Source organism: Ranitomeya imitator, chromosome 2, assembly GCF_032444005.1.
Source record: "Ranitomeya imitator isolate aRanImi1 chromosome 2, aRanImi1.pri, whole genome shotgun sequence".
In the NCBI taxonomy this organism is placed as follows: domain Eukaryota; kingdom Metazoa; phylum Chordata; class Amphibia; order Anura; family Dendrobatidae; genus Ranitomeya; species Ranitomeya imitator.
This window is the reverse complement of record NC_091283.1, coordinates 818,699,383-818,711,257: the sequence shown is the minus strand read 5'-3', so window position 1 is coordinate 818,711,257 and position 11,875 is coordinate 818,699,383. Positions and strand designations below refer to the sequence as shown.

The window sequence follows — 11,875 nt, the reverse complement described above, 5'->3', positions numbered from 1 at the left end:
CCGGCATGTATTATGGACTGAAGATAATAACTAATGTAAAGACCACAAAGGGAGGCAGAGGAGAGAGAGGAAAGAGATGGCAAACATTAAAAATAAAAAATAAGAAAATAAATGGGTAGAATAAATAGATAAAAATAATAATGAAATTACTAAATAAAAATCTGAAGAATGAAGGAAAGAGAAAAGAATAATAATAATAATAAAATGAAAAAAATGAGAAGGAAAAATAGAATAATGGAGGGGAAGCACTGTGTGATGAGTGAAAACGTGTGGTTGTGTATAATACTAACGGATAATAATACAACAAAACAGTGCATAACTAATAAATAAAACAAAATAATAAGTGTTCATAAATATGTGCATACATAAAATTATATATGCATGCACACATCCATACAAAAAAGTGAAAACATAGAAAAAATATATATAGAAAAAATATATATATGTGCACAAAAATGCAATACAAAGACTCATAATAATAGAACAATAAGAAAGACAGTAAATAATAAATAATATATTAATGTAGTCCATCATTCTTTCTTTTATACTTCAAAGGAAGAAGAACATCATCTGGTATCTTCTCAAGCACCGGAAGAAGAAAACAAATGAGGAATGGAAAATTACTGCCATAACACCGATGCACGTATATCTCCAACTCGGAAAAAATGACTACTGTGATCCAAGAAATAACTGAGGAAAAAGACAAATAGTGTAAGTATTATACCATAACCCCTTAGTGATAGAACATACTTTAAAACCATAAACGGACAATATGTTTGCTAAAAACAGAATAAAAAACACATTTTAATAATATAAATAATTAAAATACTATAAAAACATGAAACACATAATATAAGACTGGAATGACTGATGGAACAAGTACTCATAAAAATGGAACAAAGCTAATATTTTCATTAAGACCTCTAGGTTGTATTGTATCTAGTGACCATATCCATCTAGACTCCATTTGTGCCAGTTTTTGACTAATATTGCCTCCTCTGATAGATGGAATGATTCTGTCAATACCTCTGGCCTTAAAACACGCTGGGTCACAATTGTGAAACTGTTTAAAGTGTTTTGGGATGGTCTTTAAGATGGAAATATCATTTTCATTCTGTGCGGCAATAATGCCATTCACGTGTTCACGTACACGCACTTTAAATTGACGGGTGGTGAGGCCGACATAGATTTTCGGGCAAGGGCAAGTGGCATAATAGATGACGGCTTTGGTTTCACAATTGATAAAATGTTTGATTTCAAATTGTTTTAACCCCGATGAATCACCAAATGTATTAATCCTCTCAATATTAGAGCATGCTATACAATGGCCACATTTGAACGAGCCTTTCTTTTGTTGTGTTTGAGCAAGGAAAGTTTTTGGGCTACTCTGGTAGTGGCTCTTTACCAGAGTGTCACGGATGTTTCTTGGTCGCCTAAATGTGATATTGGGATACTCGTTAAGATATTTCGAAAGTGTCTCGTCTGCAAGTAAAATAGGCCATGCTTTCTCGAGGACTTGTCTCATTTGGTGATTTTTTGAATTGTAGTCAGTGATAAAGCGCACATTCATAGTATCAGATGGTCTTGGTCCTGAATACAATAATTCATGTCTGGACGAGTGTCTAGCTCTATTGTACGCTCTTTTTATGCTACGGCGACTATATCCTCGATCCATGAATCTCGATTTTAATTCTTGTGCCTGTATCTCAAAATCACTCTCTGTAGAACATAAGCGCCTAAGTCTGAGAAATTGGCCTACTGGGATTGATTTAATCAAAGACTTAGGGTGAGCGGATGAAGCGTGTAACAATGAATTTGTAGAAGTTTGTTTGCGAAATATGTCAGTTTGAAGAGTATTGTCTGCGTCGCGTTTGACCATGACATCCAAAAATTCAATTTTTGATCTATGGTGATGATATGTCAATCTAATGTTCAGATTGTTCTGATTGAGATTAGAGATGAATGAATCCAGTAGTTCCGTGGTACCCTGCCAAATGAAAAAAATATCATCGATGTACCGTGTCCAAAATAGGACACGGCACATGAATTGATGACTGTCAGACATAAAGAGGTCCCTCTCCCACAGCCCCAGGAATAAATTTGCATATGCAGGTGCATATGATGCGCCCATCGCAGTACCCTGGAGCTGTAGGTAGAGGGCCTCTTTAAAAGTAAAAAAATTGTGAGTCAAACTGAATTCTAATATTTCAATAATAAAATTGATCATTGTGGCAGGGTAATCGGATGTATTAAGGAACCATCTCGTTGCGCTTATACCATCCGTGTGTTTGATGCTCGTGTACAATGATTCGACGTCACACGTGACGAGGATAGTATCCTCATCCACGTGTAGTCCGTCGATTTTTTTAAGAAAGTCACCCGTGTCCCGAGTGTAAGAGGGAAGGCATTCCACTAAAGGTTGAAGTTTGTGGTCTATGAACTTCCCTATATTTTCCACAAAATTATGATTACCGGAGACAATTGGTCTACCCGGTGGTGACTCAGGGTTCTTATGCACCTTAGGCAATAAATAGAAAGTTGGTATACATGGTTCTTTCATTGTCAAGGCCTGGCAGAGTTCCTTTGAAATAGTGCCTTCACTATTGGCCCTACTCAAAATGGCATTGAGTGCAGACGTAAAGGATGACAATGGATTAAAAGTAAGCTTTTTATAGCATATTTTATTTTTTAATTGCCTAAAAGCTTCAGCCTCATACATAGAGGATGGCCAGATGACGATATTGCCCCCTTTATCAGCAGGTTTTATTACTACCTCAGGTAAATCCCTCAGTCTCTGGAGGCTTTTTCTTTCCTCGAAATTTAGATTGCCATTGGCAATGTGACGAGGGATCTTTTTAAAATTTTCACTGACAATTTTAACAAATAAATCAATATTAGAGCAGGTGGCAAATGAAGGGAATTTTTTCGAACGTGGTGCAATACAGGGAGGAATCTTACCTCCTTCTGGCAATAGGTTCTCCTGAGCAAGTTCAGTTAAGGCTTGTAGTGCCGTTTGTTCCGTGTCTGTAGGAAACAATTCAAATGTGGCTTCATCATGGAAATATTTCTTAAACATCAGGGATCTTGCAAAAATATGCAAGTCCTTGATGGCAGAGAAAGGGTCAAATTTGGAGTCAGGACAAAAGGAAAGGCCCTTATGAAGGACCTGAATGTCACTTTGAGAAAGAGAATGAGAACTCAAATTAATTACCTTTAACCTATTATCATCAGGATAATCGAAATTGCGTCTGTACGGCGTGTTGCGTAGATGTCGTTTACGTTTAGATATATCCTTATATGATGTGGACGAGGAAGCAGAGGCGTCCGAGTACTCACTCAAAGATGGAATAGATGAAATGGATGCAGTCCGGGTACGAGAGGGGTCAGCAGTGGATGCTCTTTTCCACCGATATATCCTGTTCATTTGCACGTCCTTTAAGTCACGTGACAATTTATTGGCATGACTTTCTTGAATGTCCTTAACCCAAATGTCTAGATCTTTTTCCATGGCTAAGTTAATCAATTGAAAATTGTCCGCAGTTAATTGGGTTTTTGCCAAAGTATAAGTAGTTTCCAATTGTTGATCAATCATCAAAATGCTCTTAGTGTTGAGATTAATCAGTAATTCCATAAATTTCTTGGATGTACTATTGCACACATCCTCCCAATTTTTTATAAACTCATCGTCTTCTATAGGAAAAGAAGGTATCACTTTGACCCTAAGACCCCTAGGGATGAGATCTTTGGTAATATAGTTTTGTAAAAAAGCTTTGTTCCACCATAAGCGAGTGCGCTTATGTAACAATTTTTTAATAGTGATATTAAAATCAGTAGAACCTTGGCCACCAGGGCCATTGGAATCAGACCCACCACTACCAAATAGTTGGTTGACACAGCCGAGCCAAGAAAGTTCCTTGGCTTTAAGGTCCATGGCCAAAAGAGGAGAAACCTGTGCAAAACACAGTAAATAAGTCAAATATAGATCTCAAGGCAGGGTATACATCACAACATAGATCAGAATAAATCAAAATATCCAACTGTATGCATTATCTACTTGTGCCTGATCTGTAACCCATATGGACAAGAATTGTGGACAATTCGGAGATATATAAGCAAGAAGAAAAAAAGGAAAACAAACCGAACTCAAGCCCAAATCAAGTTAATCGATGTTTATTAAAGGGTAGAGTACACCATATAGTAGGGGGGGAAAAGAGACCAAAAGAAAAGCACTAAAACCAGGAGACGAAAAAATGTATTCAAATGGCAGCACAAAGTGAGCACAAAGTGAGCATGGCCAAAAAAAATAATAAAGAAAAAATAAAGAAAAAAAGAAAAAATGGAATATTGCTACATGTGTGTAAAAATAAATAAATAACTATACATACAACGAATATGTACACGCAGTATGAGAATTATATGTATATAAATCATATATGTACAAGTTGTCTCATGAATAAAAGTGCATGTGCATGAGTAATGTATACTATATTGAGAGATATTTAGGAGACCACTTTATACAATAAAGTGCATATAGTGCATGCGTGTTTTAAACATGTGCATATGCGTGATACAAAAGAGAGATGGGCGGCCACTAGAGCAAAAAGTAACCAGATCCAGGTGAATGCGCTAAGGTATCGGTAAGTATAGGAAGAAAATACATTCAAAAATATTCCAGTAATATGGATACTAATACAATGACCAGAGCTGCAAATACCTGAATGAGTGAGAAATCGTCTCCTGGATGTGCCTGTCCCCGACGCGCGTTTCGGCGTCAGCCTTCGTCAGGGGGTGGCAACATCCAGCAGAGAGGAAGTATTTAAAGGAGAAGCAACCAATGAACAGGGGGAACGAGTGTGGAGCGACGCGCGCAACCGCTGAATGTAACCATGGCGACAACCGCCGCCAGTCCATGTGATCCCCGCCGTCGCGTACGAACGACGCAGCCACGGGGGACATGTAACCGGCAGGCGGAGTAACCAGGACAACAGCGGAAGCGTGCGTACCACCCGGCCCGCCGTCATTGGTGGATAAAGGACATGTGACCGAAAGGTCCTAAAAAGCAAAGGAAATGAACACAAAAGAGGCAGGTCCTGGTGTGCTAATACTATGCAAGAATGGATGGATATACCGGCATGTATTATGGACTGAAGATAATAACTAATGTAAAGACCACAAAGGGAGGCAGAGGAGAGAGAGGAAAGAGATGGCAAACATTAAAAATAAAAAATAAGAAAATAAATGGGTAGAATAAATAGATAAAAATAATAATGAAATTACTAAATAAAAATCTGAAGAATGAAGGAAAGAGAAAAGAATAATAATAATAATAAAATGAAAAAAATGAGAAGGAAAAATAGAATAATGGAGGGGAAGCACTGTGTGATGAGTGAAAACGTGTGGTTGTGTATAATACTAACGGATAATAATACAACAAAACAGTGCATAACTAATAAATAAAACAAAATAATAAGTGTTCATAAATATGTGCATACATAAAATTATATATGCATGCACACATCCATACAAAAAAGTGAAAACATAGAAAAAATATATATAGAAAAAATATATATATGTGCACAAAAATGCAATACAAAGACTCATAATAATAGAACAATAAGAAAGACAGTAAATAATAAATAATATATTAATGTAGTCCATCATTCTTTCTTTTATACTTCAAAGGAAGAAGAACATCATCTGGTATCTTCTCAAGCACCGGAAGAAGAAAACAAATGAGGAATGGAAAATTACTGCCATAACACCGATGCACGTATATCTCCAACTCGGAAAAAATGACTACTGTGATCCAAGAAATAACTGAGGAAAAAGACAAATAGTGTAAGTATTATACCATAACCCCTTAGTGATAGAACATACTTTAAAACCATAAACGGACAATATGTTTGCTAAAAACAGAATAAAAAACACATTTTAATAATATAAATAATTAAAATACTATAAAAACATGAAACACATAATATAAGACTGGAATGACTGATGGAACAAGTACTCATAAAAATGGAACAAAGCTAATATTTTCATTAAGACCTCTAGGTTGTATTGTATCTAGTGACCATATCCATCTAGACTCCATTTGTGCCAGTTTTTGACTAATATTGCCTCCTCTGATAGATGGAATGATTCTGTCAATACCTCTGGCCTTAAAACACGCTGGGTCACAATTGTGAAACTGTTTAAAGTGTTTTGGGATGGTCTTTAAGATGGAAATATCATTTTCATTCTGTGCGGCAATAATGCCATTCACGTGTTCACGTACACGCACTTTAAATTGACGGGTGGTGAGGCCGACATAGATTTTCGGGCAAGGGCAAGTGGCATAATAGATGACGGCTTTGGTTTCACAATTGATAAAATGTTTGATTTCAAATTGTTTTAACCCCGATGAATCACCAAATGTATTAATCCTCTCAATATTAGAGCATGCTATACAATGGCCACATTTGAACGAGCCTTTCTTTTGTTGTGTTTGAGCAAGGAAAGTTTTTGGGCTACTCTGGTAGTGGCTCTTTACCAGAGTGTCACGGATGTTTCTTGGTCGCCTAAATGTGATATTGGGATACTCGTTAAGATATTTCGAAAGTGTCTCGTCTGCAAGTAAAATAGGCCATGCTTTCTCGAGGACTTGTCTCATTTGGTGATTTTTTGAATTGTAGTCAGTGATAAAGCGCACATTCATAGTATCAGATGGTCTTGGTCCTGAATACAATAATTCATGTCTGGACGAGTGTCTAGCTCTATTGTACGCTCTTTTTATGCTACGGCGACTATATCCTCGATCCATGAATCTCGATTTTAATTCTTGTGCCTGTATCTCAAAATCACTCTCTGTAGAACATAAGCGCCTAAGTCTGAGAAATTGGCCTACTGGGATTGATTTAATCAAAGACTTAGGGTGAGCGGATGAAGCGTGTAACAATGAATTTGTAGAAGTTTGTTTGCGAAATATGTCAGTTTGAAGAGTATTGTCTGCGTCGCGTTTGACCATGACATCCAAAAATTCAATTTTTGATCTATGGTGATGATATGTCAATCTAATGTTCAGATTGTTCTGATTGAGATTAGAGATGAATGAATCCAGTAGTTCCGTGGTACCCTGCCAAATGAAAAAAATATCATCGATGTACCGTGTCCAAAATAGGACACGGCACATGAATTGATGACTGTCAGACATAAAGAGGTCCCTCTCCCACAGCCCCAGGAATAAATTTGCATATGCAGGTGCATATGATGCGCCCATCGCAGTACCCTGGAGCTGTAGGTAGAGGGCCTCTTTAAAAGTAAAAAAATTGTGAGTCAAACTGAATTCTAATATTTCAATAATAAAATTGATCATTGTGGCAGGGTAATCGGATGTATTAAGGAACCATCTCGTTGCGCTTATACCATCCGTGTGTTTGATGCTCGTGTACAATGATTCGACGTCACACGTGACGAGGATAGTATCCTCATCCACGTGTAGTCCGTCGATTTTTTTAAGAAAGTCACCCGTGTCCCGAGTGTAAGAGGGAAGGCATTCCACTAAAGGTTGAAGTTTGTGGTCTATGAACTTCCCTATATTTTCCACAAAATTATGATTACCGGAGACAATTGGTCTACCCGGTGGTGACTCAGGGTTCTTATGCACCTTAGGCAATAAATAGAAAGTTGGTATACATGGTTCTTTCATTGTCAAGGCCTGGCAGAGTTCCTTTGAAATAGTGCCTTCACTATTGGCCCTACTCAAAATGGCATTGAGTGCAGACGTAAAGGATGACAATGGATTAAAAGTAAGCTTTTTATAGCATATTTTATTTTTTAATTGCCTAAAAGCTTCAGCCTCATACATAGAGGATGGCCAGATGACGATATTGCCCCCTTTATCAGCAGGTTTTATTACTACCTCAGGTAAATCCCTCAGTCTCTGGAGGCTTTTTCTTTCCTCGAAATTTAGATTGCCATTGGCAATGTGACGAGGGATCTTTTTAAAATTTTCACTGACAATTTTAACAAATAAATCAATATTAGAGCAGGTGGCAAATGAAGGGAATTTTTTCGAACGTGGTGCAATACAGGGAGGAATCTTACCTCCTTCTGGCAATAGGTTCTCCTGAGCAAGTTCAGTTAAGGCTTGTAGTGCCGTTTGTTCCGTGTCTGTAGGAAACAATTCAAATGTGGCTTCATCATGGAAATATTTCTTAAACATCAGGGATCTTGCAAAAATATGCAAGTCCTTGATGGCAGAGAAAGGGTCAAATTTGGAGTCAGGACAAAAGGAAAGGCCCTTATGAAGGACCTGAATGTCACTTTGAGAAAGAGAATGAGAACTCAAATTAATTACCTTTAACCTATTATCATCAGGATAATCGAAATTGCGTCTGTACGGCGTGTTGCGTAGATGTCGTTTACGTTTAGATATATCCTTATATGATGTGGACGAGGAAGCAGAGGCGTCCGAGTACTCACTCAAAGATGGAATAGATGAAATGGATGCAGTCCGGGTACGAGAGGGGTCAGCAGTGGATGCTCTTTTCCACCGATATATCCTGTTCATTTGCACGTCCTTTAAGTCACGTGACAATTTATTGGCATGACTTTCTTGAATGTCCTTAACCCAAATGTCTAGATCTTTTTCCATGGCTAAGTTAATCAATTGAAAATTGTCCGCAGTTAATTGGGTTTTTGCCAAAGTATAAGTAGTTTCCAATTGTTGATCAATCATCAAAATGCTCTTAGTGTTGAGATTAATCAGTAATTCCATAAATTTCTTGGATGTACTATTGCACACATCCTCCCAATTTTTTATAAACTCATCGTCTTCTATAGGAAAAGAAGGTATCACTTTGACCCTAAGACCCCTAGGGATGAGATCTTTGGTAATATAGTTTTGTAAAAAAGCTTTGTTCCACCATAAGCGAGTGCGCTTATGTAACAATTTTTTAATAGTGATATTAAAATCAGTAGAACCTTGGCCACCAGGGCCATTGGAATCAGACCCACCACTACCAAATAGTTGGTTGACACAGCCGAGCCAAGAAAGTTCCTTGGCTTTAAGGTCCATGGCCAAAAGAGGAGAAACCTGTGCAAAACACAGTAAATAAGTCAAATATAGATCTCAAGGCAGGGTATACATCACAACATAGATCAGAATAAATCAAAATATCCAACTGTATGCATTATCTACTTGTGCCTGATCTGTAACCCATATGGACAAGAATTGTGGACAATTCGGAGATATATAAGCAAGAAGAAAAAAAGGAAAACAAACCGAACTCAAGCCCAAATCAAGTTAATCGATGTTTATTAAAGGGTAGAGTACACCATATAGTAGGGGGGGAAAAGAGACCAAAAGAAAAGCACTAAAACCAGGAGACGAAAAAATGTATTCAAATGGCAGCACAAAGTGAGCACAAAGTGAGCATGGCCAAAAAAATAATAAAGAAAAAATAAAGAAAAAAAGAAAAAATGGAATATTGCTACATGTGTGTAAAAATAAATAAATAACTATACATACAACGAATATGTACACGCAGTATGAGAATTATATGTATATAAATCATATATGTACAAGTTGTCTCATGAATAAAAGTGCATGTGCATGAGTAATGTATACTATATTGAGAGATATTTAGGAGACCACTTTATACAATAAAGTGCATATAGTGCATGCGTGTTTTAAACATGTGCATATGCGTGATACAAAAGAGAGATGGGCGGCCACTAGAGCAAAAAGTAACCAGATCCAGGTGAATGCGCTAAGGTATCGGTAAGTATAGGAAGAAAATACATTCAAAAATATTCCAGTAATATGGATACTAATACAATGACCAGAGCTGCAAATACCTGAATGAGTGAGAAATCGTCTCCTGGATGTGCCTGTCCCCGACGCGCGTTTCGGCGTCAGCCTTCGTCAGGGGGTGGCAACATCCAGCAGAGAGGAAGTATTTAAAGGAGAAGCAACCAATGAACAGGGGGAACGAGTGTGGAGCGACGCGCGCAACCGCTGAATGTAACCATGGCGACAACCGCCGCCAGTCCATGTGATCCCCGCCGTCGCGTACGAACGACGCAGCCACGGGGGACATGTAACCGGCAGGCGGAGTAACCAGGACAACAGCGGAAGCGTGCGTACCACCCGGCCCGCCGTCATTGGTGGATAAAGGACATGTGACCGAAAGGTCCTAAAAAGCAAAGGAAATGAACACAAAAGAGGCAGGTCCTGGTGTGCTAATACTATGCAAGAATGGATGGATATACCGGCATGTATTATGGACTGAAGATAATAACTAATGTAAAGACCACAAAGGGAGGCAGAGGAGAGAGAGGAAAGAGATGGCAAACATTAAAAATAAAAAATAAGAAAATAAATGGGTAGAATAAATAGATAAAAATAATAATGAAATTACTAAATAAAAATCTGAAGAATGAAGGAAAGAGAAAAGAATAATAATAATAATAAAATGAAAAAAATGAGAAGGAAAAATAGAATAATGGAGGGGAAGCACTGTGTGATGAGTGAAAACGTGTGGTTGTGTATAATACTAACGGATAATAATACAACAAAACAGTGCATAACTAATAAATAAAACAAAATAATAAGTGTTCATAAATATGTGCATACATAAAATTATATATGCATGCACACATCCATACAAAAAAGTGAAAACATAGAAAAAATATATATAGAAAAAATATATATATGTGCACAAAAATGCAATACAAAGACTCATAATAATAGAACAATAAGAAAGACAGTAAATAATAAATAATATATTAATGTAGTCCATCATTCTTTCTTTTATACTTCAAAGGAAGAAGAACATCATCTGGTATCTTCTCAAGCACCGGAAGAAGAAAACAAATGAGGAATGGAAAATTACTGCCATAACACCGATGCACGTATATCTCCAACTCGGAAAAAATGACTACTGTGATCCAAGAAATAACTGAGGAAAAAGACAAATAGTGTAAGTATTATACCATAACCCCTTAGTGATAGAACATACTTTAAAACCATAAACGGACAATATGTTTGCTAAAAACAGAATAAAAAACACATTTTAATAATATAAATAATTAAAATACTATAAAAACATGAAACACATAATATAAGACTGGAATGACTGATGGAACAAGTACTCATAAAAATGGAACAAAGCTAATATTTTCATTAAGACCTCTAGGTTGTATTGTATCTAGTGACCATATCCATCTAGACTCCATTTGTGCCAGTTTTTGACTAATATTTTGGACACGGTACATCGATGATATTTTTTTCATTTGGCAGGGTACCACGGAACTACTGGATTCATTCATCTCTAATCTCAATCAGAACAATCTGAACATTAGATTGACATATCATCACCATAGATCAAAAATTGAATTTTTGGATGTCATGGTCAAACGCGACGCAGACAATACTCTTCAAACTGACATATTTCGCAAACAAACTTCTACAAATTCATTGTTACACGCTTCATCCGCTCACCCTAAGTCTTTGATTAAATCAATCCCAGTAGGCCAATTTCTCAGACTTAGGCGCTTATGTTCTACAGAGAGTGATTTTGAGATACAGGCACAAGAATTAAAATCGAGATTCATGGATCGAGGATATAGTCGCCGTAGCATAAAAAGAGCGTACAATAGAGCTAGACACTCGTCCAGACATGAATTATTGTATTCAGGACCAAGACCATCTGATACTATGAATGTGCGCTTTATCACTGACTACAATTCAAAAAATCACCAAATGAGACAAGTCCTCGAGAAAGCATGGCCTATTTTACTTGCAGACGAGACACTTTCGAAATATCTTAACGAGTATCCCAATATCACATTTAGGCGACCAAGAAACATCCGTGACACTCTGGTAAAGAGC

General features: G+C 37.2%; 1 long non-coding RNA gene across 1 annotated transcript; it reads left to right on the top strand.

The window, feature by feature from the left end:
* Positions 1-523: 523 nt before the first annotated feature.
* Positions 524-11,229, top strand: LOC138665943 (uncharacterized). Its single transcript, XR_011318544.1, has 3 exons — positions 524-711; positions 5,683-5,838; positions 10,809-11,229. It is a non-coding gene; the product is annotated as an uncharacterized lncRNA (long non-coding RNA).
* Positions 11,230-11,875: the final 646 nt, after the last annotated feature.